The sequence below is a fragment of the Amborella trichopoda genome, chromosome 8 (assembly GCF_054954075.1).
Source record: "Amborella trichopoda isolate Santa Cruz 75 chromosome 8, AtrichopodaSantaCruz75HAP2 v2.0, whole genome shotgun sequence".
In the NCBI taxonomy this organism is placed as follows: Eukaryota; Viridiplantae; Streptophyta; class Magnoliopsida; order Amborellales; family Amborellaceae; genus Amborella; species Amborella trichopoda.
The window spans coordinates 30,115,345-30,130,400 of record NC_142343.1 but is presented as its reverse complement, the minus strand read 5'-3'; the positions used below and the strand labels follow the sequence as shown (position 1 = coordinate 30,130,400).

General features: G+C 33.3%; 1 long non-coding RNA gene across 1 annotated transcript; it reads right to left on the bottom strand.

Moving 5' to 3' along the window:
• Positions 1-2,752: 2,752 nt before the first annotated feature.
• LOC148781006 (uncharacterized) lies at positions 2,753-5,875 on the bottom strand. Its single transcript, XR_016039714.1, has 3 exons — positions 5,505-5,875; positions 3,356-5,396; positions 2,753-2,822 (listed from the first exon to the last, which is right to left on the bottom strand). It is a non-coding gene; the product is annotated as an uncharacterized LOC148781006 (long non-coding RNA).
• Positions 5,876-15,056: the final 9,181 nt, after the last annotated feature.

Genomic DNA, 15,056 nt, shown 5'->3' with positions numbered 1-15,056 from the left:
GCCGGTCCACACTCTTTCTGGCCCATCCCCTTTCAATAGAGTCGAATAAGATAAATTTATCAAGTAGCATGCTATATTCATAGCTTCACCCCAAACTCATTTGGTAACTTAGCTGAGGAAAGCATGCTTCTAACCCTTTCCATTATCGTACGATTCATTCTTTCTGCAACACCATTATGTTGCGGTGTGGAGTGAATAGTCTTCTCATGTCGTATGCTATGCTTGGCACAATATTCCTCAAACTTCCTTGAGGTGTACTCTTCACCATTAGCTGTGTGAATACATTTCAAGGACTTTGATGTTTGCCTTTCAACCATGACATGGAACTTTTGAAAAATTTCAAATACTTGGTATTTGCTCTTCATGACAAAGCTCCAAACTTTCATGGATGCATCATTAATAAAGATAATAAAATACAAAGCATCACCAAGAGTTTTCACAGTCATAAGGCCACATACATCAGAGTAAACTAAATCAAGTATTTCAGTATCTCATTTAGTTTTAGCATGTGAAAAAAAAACTTTATTATGTTTTTCCTACTAGGCAATGATCTCAAGGGGTTAAGGATGTACCTTTGATACTTGGAAGAGAATTTCTCTTCACTAAAATCTCCAAATATTTCTCACTCATGTGACTAAGTTGCTGATACTACATGTCAGATAGAGATTCTTCAAAGGCAATGTTCACCTCACCTTTGGATAGCTAGGCTTCAGTCTTGTAGAGAGAGCAACATTTCTTGCTTCTTGCCACAACAAGAGAGCCATTTTTCAACTTCCACACTCCATTGCCAAAATGTGACTCATAGCCTTCATCATCAAGCATTCTTATTGAGATGAGATTCAATCTAAGGTCTGGAACATGTCTCATTTTCTTGATGACCAACTTGTAATCAGTATTGGTAGTAATACAAACATCACTTATTCCAACAATTTTAGATACTCCATTATTTCTCATCCTTATCGAACCAAAGTCTCTTGACTTGTACATGGTAAAGAAATCTCTGTGTGAAGTAGTATGGAAAGATACTCCTGAATCAATCACCCAATTTGAATCATCACATGCTGCACTAACACAACCTTCATCACACGTCGAGAAGATTATAACTTCACTGGATGCAACTGTAGTGGTTTTCTGATGTTCTTTGTTTTCATCACCACATTTTCCTTCTTTTTTATCTCTTTTGAACTTCGACACTCATTCTTCATATATCCGGGTTTCTTGCAATAGTAATATGTCACTCATTTTCTTGACTTGGACCTCCCTTTTGATTTGCTTCGGTTATGATTTTCTCTATTTTTCGATCTTTCCTATTCTTCAGTGACTAATGCGTGTGAGTGGGAGGAATATGAAGATTTTATTCTACTTCTTCATTCAACAAACTACTTGTAACTTGGCTCGTAGTAACAACCCCATCGGATGCCGAGTTCCTAAGGGATACAACAATGATATCCCAAGTATCAGGCAATGAGCTCAACAACAACAATACTTGCAGCTCATCATATAGCATCATCTTCATAGCTGCCAACTGATTTACAATGCTTTGCATTTCATTCAAGTGCTCCGCAATCAACCTGTTCTCCTTAAACTTCAAATTTACAAATTTTCTAATTAAAAATGCCTTATTTCGAGTCATCTTTCTCTCTTACAAATTATACAATTTCTTCCACAAGAAAATTGCACTAATTTACATTGATACATGGTGGAACACAGTATCATTCAACCATTGCCTGATGCAAGCAATTGCTTTCTGGTCTTAACTTCTTCCAATCATCATCGGTGATGGTTTCCGGCTTTTTCTATATCCCCTCAATTGGCAAATATAGGTCTCTTGAATAGATAAGGTCTTCCATATTGGCCTTCCAAATTGACCAATTACCCCCATTCAAACTAATCATCCGTGAAGGTATTTGCATCCATCTTTGATTCACACACAAATAATAAATTTAAAAAACCTAACCTGGTGTGCTCTAATACCAGTTGATGGGAACAATGCCCTTCCCTTCTATGTGTGAATCAAAGGTAAAAATATCCCACAATGTATGTTTGTGCAAATACTGAAAATGGGCAATTTGCTAAGTGCCAAGAAATGTAGAAATCACAAATCACAAAAAGGAAAGTTCCACCAAGCACAATCACAATACAAGGTTTAATGTGAAAAACCCTTCAATGTGAAGGGAAAAACCATGGGGCAAATCCTAGAGAAAAATCAACTAAAATCAAATAATATTTACAATATGAGTTTCTTCTCAAGTTTCTTTTTTTTTTTTTGCCACTTCCTATGGGGCTGGACGACCCCACAAGGTAATCACCCCAACATTTTCTTCATTAGAGCTTGTCGCTATAGCAAATTTGAATTCGGGTTCGACACCTGATAAAGAAGCCTCTGTTTGAATTCCAAGGATCAACTGAAAGTGGTTGTAATCTCCATTTTGATCTATCATAAGAAACATTTATGGATGCGTCTCTCTCTCCCAAAAACTTCATGACTTCGGAGTTCTCTTCAGATGCGCAGCAAAAATGAGGTACATGATTTTTTTTTTTCTCTTCCAAACCAGATAAGAACCTAGAATTGTCTCCAAATCCACTTGTGAACCACAACAACAAGTCATGGTGGGCTCTGATTACTCCATTGAAGTGGACAAAGGCGCAATGGGTTCTAAAATATCTGCTTAATCAATCCATGAAGATCTTCTTTTAGGCATTCTTTGGTCATGAGAAGGGTGATCACCATCGTTTTGGGGCTTTAGAGGTCTTTCTTTTTTGTTCTTAGGGGAATTGAGTGAGTCCTCCATGGATGGAAATGGGGTTTAATCAAAACATCACTGCAAGAGAAAGATAGTAAGAAAGAGATGACCGTGAACTCATTATGATATACTTAGTACCGTGATGGGCTATATATTGTTCCATCATGATCCGTTATCTCTCTCTCAATCAATCTTAAATCTTCTCTCTCTCTCTCTCTCTCTCGTTCCATCATACGTGCTCTGTTATCGCTCCTAATCAATTTTAAATCAGTTTCCCCTTCTACCGTGAAGGCTATTTTGATAAAAAAATCACAAAATTTTTTTTTAAAAAAAGAAGGTATAGACAAGGTTTAGGAATGTATAAGGTTTTTTTTTTTTTTCTAATAAACCAAAAATTAAAATATATTTATGATAATTTCCCTATAGTCGACTGAGTGTATCTTGAAAGACATGCTAATATTATTATGCTTCTGATAGTTTTATGATCCTTATGGGTTCACTTTCGAAAATCCTAAGAGTTAAGATAAATATGTGAAATATTTATTTACTTTGATTTCTATTTAAATATAGTTTGGAAATGAGTTATTTTTCCATCAGGGACAAAGGGGTACCTTAGTTCTCTCAACATCCTCCAATTCATGCAGGGCCCTAGTTTGGAAATGAGTTATTTTCCCATCAGTGACAAAGGGGTACCTTAGTTCTCTCAACATCCTCCAATTCATGCAGGGCCCTAGTAGTCTCTTGTTGAAGTCCTAAAATTTTCAAAGTAGTTGGCTCTTGTACCCAAAAAAATGATGAATGGAACCATAGTCACAATATTGCAAAGGAAAGACCAAGAAAGATCAATTGTGAGGGGATGGTATATTATAAGAATATATAGTGGAGAATGGAGAATTTACAGAAAGATCGCAAACAAATATTTGATTAAAAATAATCGCACATCAAACCAAGCTTCCTAGCTCTATTTTCCAACTAAACAATATTCAACTCTGCTTTAAAATCCTACAACGGCCTCTATTCATACCTCAAACCTTAACTCTCAAGAAATACTAATTCTAGTAAAACTAAAACTTCTAGCTATAACACAAATTCGTAATGACATTTTTAGTTTTGAAAAAATAAATAAATATTTATAAAATTTCCAAAAGTTTGAACTATTTAATATCTTAACTTTGGTGTATTTCCATAAATTTTAAAACTCATCATGATGTGTTGTTTGATGTCTATTAGAAATTTGAAAAAAGAATGACGGGCTATCTGAAATTAGATTAAAAAGCTATGGATAAGTTGTTAAATAGTTCAAATTATACGTTTAGTTTTGCTAAATTTTCTTAAAATAAATAATTCCATAGAGACACAAATTATAATTTTCTAAAATGCCACTAGTACACCTAAAAAAAAAAAAATCTTATAATCCCTAAAAAATTCAAAAGCCTTATAATAAAACTTAAAAATTACAAAATACAAACCTAAAATTTATTTTAAAATATAATAATATCAGGCATCCTTTCTTGCATCACTTAGGTGTAAAAATATTGGAATGACCCCTAGCCATTACATTCGAAATCAGGTGGCTAAGGATGTATCTCAATGTCCAAAAAAAGTTTTCGTGGACATTGTACATAGACAATAACACATCCCTAGTCTGATTTAACATCTAAAGATTAAGAGTGATTATAGCTTTGTTGTACCAATAATAAACAATTATATTCTTCTACGTAAATAAGTTGTAAGCGTACCTCGATGCGTTGGTCTGGATTGATTGAGATTCCTTAAGACAATCAACAAGGAACCCACAATGGGAAATAAAGCAAAAAAATCAAGAGAGGTAAGCATAAATGAAGTCATTCATTTATAAACATGAATTTTGCATATGTGTGTGAGAGAAAAGAGAGGTACCCGCTCAATTGAGCGGCCAAATTTTCTTCAGACCTCAGCTTCATAAGGTCTTCTCGGACACATTGTTTCGCAAAGTCAATAACAACATAAAATTGAAAATTAGTTTCACTCAAGATTGAGTATGATCATAAATTAGAGTCATATACACATGCACAAGAGAAAAAGAGAGTAGTGTTTACTTTTTCATTTTAAAATCTTTTGCACATGTAGGAAAAACATAAATGAGAAAGCAAACGAATCCAATTAATAATAAAGGAAAACGGAAATGTGAGGGTATAATAAAAGGCACCATGGATAAACAAAGGGAACATGTTAAAGAATGGGGAAATTATAAATACCCCATGATCAAATTTTCTATGCATGCCCAACTCTTGGGTACTTTTCAAAGCCGGACCGGCTTGAACAGGGATAAAAAGCCAGGCTGGCACACTACATGCTTGACCGACTTTAATGGAGAACAGAAGCTGTTACAATATATAATGTATTGGACTGGTTTCATTATATAAAACAAAGAGAAATATGGGTTAAGATAGGGGGATATTTCATTATAAAAATGATATTGTTTTTTACGTGGTGGATACATAGAAAGATGGCGTTGGGGTTCATAATTTGGTTTAAAAAAGTGTTTTTTGAGGGGAGGGGCATGACCAAGTTGGATCTTGGGGGTATATGTAATTTTTCCTTTAATCTTAAACTCTTACGTCCCTTTTATGCACAAGAAGGTCGATATAGCGATTAAAAACTTCTTCAATCCTGCAAAAGATTACATAAAAGAAATATAGGAGATAGAGTCATGATCAAGCTGAATATTTAGAAAAAAAAAAAGGAAAATAAATAAGAAAAAAGGGTTAGCTTTTTTACCTCTTTTTCCCAAAGAAGACACTAAGCTTTCCAGTTTTAGAGAACAAGATAAGAGCAATATCCACATAAACAGAGAACAGAGTGCTCATACACCTTCTTGAAAAGGTTATATTTTCTCTTTGAATAGGTCACCTGCCTATTTGTTTTGTTCTCTTTCATCTTCATTTCAAGCTTTCTTCACCCCATTTTCTCCTTGCTACCACTGTTTAGACTAAAAAAAAAATACTTCTCTTTGAATAATGAGAGAGCTACTTCTCTTTGAGTAACAATGATAGAGTAATTTAGGCCATTTTATAGGCAAAAAAGAACAATACTTCTTTTTAAGTAAATATGAGAGAGCAAAGTGAGGGCTGAAAATAGCTGAATTCATTATGAGGTCCTGCCTTCATTGTAAACAAGTATAGAAAATAGAATCAAGGGTAAAAAGAAATTTTCACAGGTATATAGGTGCATTTTAGAAAGAGATGGGGTTTGTTTGGGTCACAAGTTTAAGCAATATGCTTTAAATCTTCCAAGGGAGGTGCTACTCTTACGCAACTCTAGCATAAAATATAGCCCTAACAACACTCTAAACGCCATCTTCTTTTTCATAGGACATTACGTATACAATTAAAAAAGATTGAAACATACTTCTATGAATAATATTGTCCTATCAATCGCTTAGGTAAGATGCACCAAGATTCAATTGAACAACATCTTGAATGGATATCAAGCGATTGTGAAATGACCTTATGTTCTTGCCCAATCCTTATTGAACTTGTAAAGCCTTGTCTCATCTTGCACATATAAATATATCATTGCATAATATCCTACTTTTGCAACCATGCCAAGAAAGCAAAGAAGTTATCAAAATGCTTTTCACCTCTCATTATTCTTTTTGTTATTGTAATTCATATCTTGATCACAAGGGCCGAGTTTTAATTTGAGGAAATTATTACATATATATATTGTTTAGGACATTCAAGGTACATAGCCACAACAATGCGGATTAGTTATTCTTCTATTCATCAACAATATGGTAAATGCCTAGTTGTGCATTGTGTTAGGATATAGATATCTCAGGTTCATATTGATATACATCATTATGGATGTATGTGTATATATCTCTTGATAAGGTCAGGTATCTAGAAGATAGAGACCTAGTTATTTGGTTATCAAGTTATCATACTATTTTTATCTCATGTAATTGTGTGATTGTTCTCTATATATAGAGGAACTTATTGATGTAAACATTTATCCAAAAAATAATGAAGATGTAGCCAGTTGGGGCTTTGGATCCGTAGACTTAAGGGTTTGGCCTGAACCACGTAAATATTATGTTATATCTTCTTCTCTTACTATTCTCCATTCAATGTTTGTGCATGTATGCTCCCACGAATTATAACATGGTATCAAAGCGATCGACGAGGACCTCAGCTTTGGGATCGAGAAATTTCAAGATCGTCTACCCTGTTGTTGGCTTCCGAAAATTTCAAAGACATCTCTCTCTCCCTTGGTCCTGAAAAATCAGGCATATTATTTCCCTGTACTCTTTGGCGTTTGGTATCCAGCCCCATGCTCTGTTACCTTGCCCTCATCTCAGACTTACTCTGCTACCTTCCTTTGTGGGCTTCAAAACCCTAGTTTACCAAGGGCTCAAACCACTTTGCGGGCAATTATTTCGAAGGCCCCTCCAAACCAAGGCTCACAACCTGAATTTTCTTATATGAAGAATTTTATGAATGAATGGAACATTGTTTTCGTGCCTGAAATTGTACATCTTTTACAAAGGTGGAGGTTACGATTTCGGCCAGTAATGGGGGTTTCATGCATCGAGTCATTGATGGCGTTTGTGTGGGTAGATTTGCAGGAAGGTTGATGGGAGCCCATATTGGGGGAGAGAGAGAGCAGTTATGGAGTAATTGGGTTTAGGAGATTAATTATGCAAGGAGACATTTCAAATAGGGCAAGGGTATTGTTGCTAAGATGGAGCAAACTATTTGTGAGGAGCCAAGCTATGAAGAGAATCTTCTCAAATCATCTGAAAACAAAGTTCTGATATTTTCTTTTTTATTTTAGGAGAGAAATTTTGTAACTGGTGTGAGTTTGGGAGTGACCTGCGGAAAAGAAATCTTATGGTTTAAGAGAGAGAAAGAGAGAGATTTGCAGACTTCACTAGTGGACTTATAGAGGGAGAAAGAGATTTGTGCAAGTTCAGATATTACAGCAGAGAAAAAAACGGACTTTTCCAGTGAATGCACGTAAGCTATAATTACAGAAAGTGTTTCCCCTTGATCAAAGAGTCGCAAATTTTTACATAGAGCAATTCTACTATTTCAGAGTGCACGAGCTATAAGAGCGAGAACCATAGAATTTCCATGAATTCAGTCGTGGAGAAATAGTGAGAAAAGAAGGGAGAGATAATGCAATTTGAGAGAGAGAGAGAGAGAGAGAGAGAGAGAGTTTAAAAGAGAGGGAAGGAAGTAAAAGCTCCTGCATGTACGGGTTTGGTGCCAAAACTATCTTCATTTTGGGATTGTTCTAAAAAAAAAAAATTTGAAGAAGTAGAAAAAAAATCGGGTGGTATTTTTTTAAGGTGTGGCCTTTCGTGTAAAAGCACAATTTCATTGGCATTTTTTTTTTATATGATTGTACTCAAAAGAAAAGAAAAAAAAAATTGTATTTTACAAGTAGGGTGTTTCTTTGCATCCACACCCAACTTGATGGGGAGAGGATAGGAGATAAGGAGATGAGATGAGTAAAGATGAAGTCAACTTCTCTAGTGTAACCACTATGTGGACAAGAAAATCCAGATTTTGGATCAGTCCAACTACTATGCAAAGGGAAGTTATGGTCTGGTCATATTGATTCAAGTTTTCCGTCTCTAGATGAGGAGATGAAGATGATCAAATTTCTCGATCCTGGTTGATGATCAAGAGCTCTATTTCCAGATGAGGAGATGAAGATGATCGAATTTCTCAATCCTGGTTGATGATCAAGAGTTCTGTCTCCAGATGAGGAGATGATGATGATCGAATTTCTCGATTCTAGTTGATGATCAAGTTTTCCATTACTTGATCCTGTTTGATGATGGAGTTTTTCGTTGCTCCATCCAGTGTGATAATCGTCGAGTTTTCGTTACTCGATCCCAGATCTTCCAAAGAAGATAGAAAGAAAGATCATTTTCTTTTAGAGAGAGAAAGCATCTAGAAAGAAAAAACACCTCCAAGAGAAAAGATTTTCAAAGAAGAAAACCCTACCCTAGAGAGATAAAATCTCTAGAAGAAAGTAGAGAGCCCAAAAAAGGTTGTTTCTTGGAAGACCATGGTAACCTGTGAAATTTACCATAGATTTGATCACTACTCGTTTTTTTTGGCAACTTAGTATTGTTCAAACTCTAACTGCTTTCTGTCAAAGCATCTTGAGGTTGAGGGGGAGTGTTAGGATATATATATCTCGGGTTCATATTGATATACATCATTATGGACGTATGAGTATATATCTCTTGATAAGGTTAGGTATCTAGAAGATAGATACCCAGTTACTTAGTCATCAAGTTATCATGTCATATTTATCTCATGTAATTGTGTGATTGTCCTTTATAAGGAACTTATTGATGTAAACATTTATCCAAAAATAGTGAAGATGTAACTGGTAGGGGCTTTGGATCCATGGACATAAGGCTTCGGCCAAATATTGTGTTCTCTCTTTTTCTCCCACCATTCTTCATTCAATGTATGTGCATGTATGCTCTCACGAATTCTAACACATTGTGCACCATTTGCTAGAGTTTTTCTCGAGTAAGGCATAGAGCACAAGTTTTAATATTTGAATTTCAGTCAAATATTAAAAGTATTGGTTATTGTTAATATTATTCATTATAATTTAAAAGTTACATCATCAAGTTAGGTATAGTGGTCCAATTTTGCATTAGGAGAAAATTTGTACCCTTTCTACACCCCAAAACTGTAACTTAATGAGCTGGAGCAAGGGCAATATTGTCAATTTTCAAATGGGAGTGCTTGAGCAAAAGCCAAGGGGTGCTTATGATATTTCATGTCTTATCTATGAGAATAGTGGAATGAAGCCCATAGATGTTAAAACCCTAGAAAAGGAGTGGTGGGAGGAATAGTATTACAATTTTTAAGAATAGAGATTTACCTCCCTAGAATCCAGACCCTCTCTCTCTATGCATGCATGGTAAAAATAAGAGTAAAAGAGGAGCCTTGCCATTAGCTAAAATGCACTTTCTCTCTCTAAGCATGCATGGGAAAAATAGCAAGAAAAGATAAGATTTGCCATTACTCTCTACCTGAAACTTTCTTGTATTGGTCTAAAACTATATTTGAATCCTCTCTCAAAAAAATACTCTCTCTCTCTCTCAATCTTTAATTGAGTAACTATATATAGGCCCTAACTATATATAGGCCTACTCTTTCTCTCTATGCACGCATGGCAAAAATAGGACGAAAAGATAAGCCTTGCCATTAATTAAAACTTGTTTTGTCTCTTTAAGCATGCATGGGAAAAAATAGGAAGAATAGATAAGCTTTGCTATTACTTTCAAACTGAAGCTTTCTTGTATTGGTTTAAAACTATATTTGAATCCCCTCGCTCTCTCTCTCTCTCTCTCAATCTTTAATTGAGTAACTATAAATAAAAGTATTTATAATTGGTTTTTGTTGTTTTTCTTAGTTTTCAATGATGATTATGTTTAGAGAGAGAATCTCCTCCCAAGGTAAACCCTAGTGGGATTAGATGGCTCCAATTAATATGTCTAGAGAAAGAAAAAATCTAGTTCAATTAAATCTAGTTTTTAACATTGGTCAAACTGGTTGGAGTGGATTTTAAAAAAAAATATAAAACTAACGTTTGAAAACCTAAAATATATGAGCCACTATAGAATAGAAGTCACCATGTTTATAAATGAGTTTCTTTCTCAATGCCCTAAAGGTCCAGCTTGGTCAGGACTAGGTCAAAGGGACCCTTACCTAAGCCCAACCCAGATGTTGAGTAGGTGGGCAACCCTGGCCAGATAAATGCTATTGGATGGGACAAACTGGGCTTGTTACAAAATAAATTTCCTTCACATAAATACAATGCATATCACATATTTTCTAGAAGAATAAAATGTAAATAACAGTGTATTATTGTTAATATTTTTGCCACTATACAGATCGTACCCTTGTTTAAAAACTTGTTTTAGACATTTTTTTTATTTTTGCTAGAAAAATAGGGCGTCAAATTAACCTATGAGTGGTCTATATGATAAAACTTGTAAAATAATATGTGATGTTCTCATTTAAAACAATACACCCAAAACATCTCGATGAGTTTCTAGTACTTGGAATTGTAAGTAAGGAATAGGGGCATCGTGCCATGACATTATGTGTGTGAACCCCAACAAACCTACACCAAGAAAAACGAATCTTAATGAAGGAATAATAAAAACAAATAGAAATAAAATAGTCTATTATTGTGATATAGGATTTGTTTGTCATTTTAATATGCTGTAAAATCTAATGAAAATAGCTTAAGTACCAATTTATCTATACACATACACAATAACTACTTTCAAAAGCTAAAACAAAAGATTCTAACAAAAAAAAGACTCATATAGTCTTATGCATAAAAGTGGAATGTCTGGATTCTATTGAAAAAATTGAAACTTTAAATATAGGCAATATAGCATAGACATAAGGCTAAAAAACAATTAGGGTAAAATTGATATTTCAAATATGAATTTTAGAGACTTTCATTTATTTGAAAGTTATTTTTTTTATGAATCGGAAGAAAACAATATGTAAGGCATGGGATTAAAACCGCACAGTGATGGAAGAGACATAGAATGAAAGATTTAGAATAAAACAGAGGGAATAAAGAAAGAAATTATGAGGATTCAAGTGAGTTGAAGTGGAAAGTATCCTAAATGAAAATCAGTTAAATGTAATAAAAGTTTCTGATAAGTAAACATCGTGATTTTAACGTTGAAAAGAAAAATTACAATGTCATGAATGTTCAAGTTGACGTACTAGTTTGATTTATACAATTAAGAAATGAATGTACAATAAGTCTAAAATATGAATTCAAATAAAACTCCAAAGGTGATATTAAACATAAGAAAAGAAATATTAATTCCAAAAATGAAATACAAAAAAAGGTAATGGTTTTAGGATATAAATCTCGCATCTTTAACTTTATAAAATTATATTAAGAGATTGTTTTTGGGACTTCAGATCTTGTTTAGAATTAGATGTAGGGATATGGATGGATTGAGAGAGAGAAAGAGAGAGTAACTAACAAAAAAGTTATCGGTGTTTCTTGAAGAGTGTGTCCATGGAAAGAAGAATGTAAATCATGAAATTCTTTATAATTGGGCAACGAAAGAAACCAACAATTGAGATATTGTGGTTTAAACTTAGTAGAAAAGGAAGAAGATTGCAATAGAGTAGAGTACTGCGATATGTAATTTATAGAAATATAAGAAAGGGACCGTTACAATGTTTATTTTAGAAAGATGCAATATTTAGGAAAAACCAATTATTAAAGAAGAAAAAATCGATCACACGTATAACATGCACATAGACAATATTCGAAAGATATTAGAAGGATTTGGATTTAAGAAATAACAAAAAAGGTAAAAAGTATATGTATGTCGAAGTAATTGAAATTAAGTTCTAAGATAAACTAAGATAATTATAAGTTTTTTTATATTTAGTTAATTCCTTACCTTCTCATAATCTATAATTCAATGCGGTTAGGGAATAACTAATACGTATTGTTGGTGATGATTATTAAGTGTGCCCCTATAATGAAGAAGATAATAAAATGCATCATAGTTTAGGTGAAGAAGGAAACCAACCATATGCATACTTCACTTGGAAGTTATCATGTAATGCAGAAAGTTATGATTGTTTAGAGAGCATTGCATAATAAATATTTTTTAAAATATACGAAAGGGGTGCTAAAACACCATGTTTGTTTTTTGAAGAAAGCAAATATTTAGCCAAAGGTAATTACTTAGGAGCAATTAATAAGGCAGATGTTCGCGATGTACATAACCAACATTTAAATTATGTTAGCAAGTTAAGTTGGGTTTTATTTTTATTTTTTGAAAAAAAAAAAAAAAAAACACCTAAAACATTTTATAAAAATAATTGTATGGCAGTAATAAAACTCAGACTAGGGCTCTACATAGCATCCAAAGCCCCTCAAACCATTATACATACTTATTTTTGTAGTTGACTTATTCATAAACAATCATCTTCAAAGACTTTAATAGGTAATAAAAATCTTAAAAAATAATCTAAAGAAAGAGCATTGCAACTCATCATGAATATTTACAAAGAAGGACCAAAAATTAATAACTTCAAGTTCAACAAGAAAATGAAATAGTTTATCGGCCTTAAACAATCAAATAAAGTTCCACCTCAAAATTTCACTATAAGAGGTTGTTTCGATGTTGAAAAACCCTCAAATCGATCATATTGGGATTTATAGGTGTGAAAAAAATGGATTTAAGTTTAGGGAAATAGTACATCTTGTAAATGCATTATTTGGGCCATCCATTTTCAATATTTTCAAGTATCTATAGATCTATTTAATCTAAATTATTTTTGAAGCTTTAAATTTTATAATTAGACATAATAAATTTTCAGGTCATTACACATAGTTTTGTTATTGAAAAATCATCTTATGACAATATTTAGAGGAACGCCTTGCTTTTATTGTTTAGGGCCTCAACCTTATACAAACCCCGCACATAAGAAAAACATGCTTTTTTAACTTAAATAGTTAAGCTTAAATACATATCAATCCATATTTGACTGATATTAGAATACTGGTACTGCAATGGTAATATTAATACAAGTAGTTAGAAAAGCTTCAACAATATTTGCATGAAAACAATTTTATACAACAGTAATATCACAAGTTGAAAAAAGCTTTTATATATTTCTATACAAATAATACTTCTTAATAATTTGGTGTGGTTTATAGGAGAAGGGTAGGCTTTTATATACAAGGGTAGGCTTTTATATACAGCCCCTACATTTGTATTTGGGCAGTCTAAAAAACCAAAAGTATGAATAGTTGGTATAGGATGGCCAATATTACTTAGTATTTACTTTACAATTGATGAAGTAAAGTTAGATCACGTACAATGTTATACCAATATTTGAAAAATCATTGCTTCGGATCGGAATCGCTCGATCCGGATCGAAAATTGTCTAAAGCTATCTATGTCCCGAAATATATTGGGATCTAATAGAACTAGGTTTTTCTACATTATTTTAATAAAAATTACACTTGGGATCGTATCTTCCTGTCAACATCATTGGCAGTTGGGGCCATCTGCACATGTAGCCAGCACTTGTTGTGTACCTCCCCACGAAATCATAAAGCTCTTATTCGTGAAGGAAAGGTCATGCCTTTTACTTGGCCATTGTGCACTTCAATGGTGCAATGTAGGATAATTCTTGCATCTTTTCAAGTGCGAATAGGGAATGCGCATTTACTACGAGGCTCATTCTAACGGTCCATAACCACAAAATAGTTTTCTCCTCTCTAGCTTGCTTTTCTACCCCATGCCACTTTTTCAACTTTATTTTATTTTTTACAACAATAAATATTCTTGGAGTGGGCAACGTAGGGTAATAAACATGCCCTTTTCTTTACTTGGGATTGTATACAATGACGCAATTTACCTCTTGTCCGGAGAGGTCATAATTATTTATCACCATCCAATGTGAAATCTAATGATAATAAGCCATTCAAAAAAATTAGAAATGAAAAAATCCTTCTAATGCTTGGATCTAAGCATCTCACCAAAATGAACAGCCTATGTTAATTGGGCTAGAATAATACTTTTAAGTTGTGTTTTCAATTTTTTTTCTTTTTTTTTTTCTTCTTTTTTTGTGATTTTTCATTAGAATAAAAAGAGTGTATTTATGCGCAGTTTGACCATATTTAGGGTCCAAATTGAACTTTTTTTTTTTGGATTGATTATTGAGATGAAGAGAGTGTGTGTGTACAAAATTTGGAGTCATACAAATACCACAAACATGGTTTTCTAGAAGTGTCGTTGCATTATACTATAACACAACCGTTGCATTGGATCATTGCTCTCTCTCTCTCTCTCTCTCTCTCTCTCTCTCTCTCTCTCTCTCTCTCTCTCTCTCTCTCTCTCTCTCTCTCTCTCTCTCTCTCGTTATATATATATATATATATATATATATATATATATATATAGACATACACACACGATCTGATTTTCAATGTAATCAATGTATAATAATTAATTATAATGTTATAACAAACATGATTAACAAATTATTAAAAAATGATTCCATATAACATGATTGAAAAATAAACCCCCTATAAATTTTAATATTATGACACTAAAAAGAATTCAAAAACGTTTTACCCTGAGAAATGGAAAATAAATATATTAAAATTCGAAAAATAAAAAGAAAAAGTATATAATGAGACTGTTTACTTTTTACACAAGGTGTTTAATCTTGACCCTAGATGTGAAATTGAGTGGGCTGCATTTGTATCATTGACTAAGCTCAA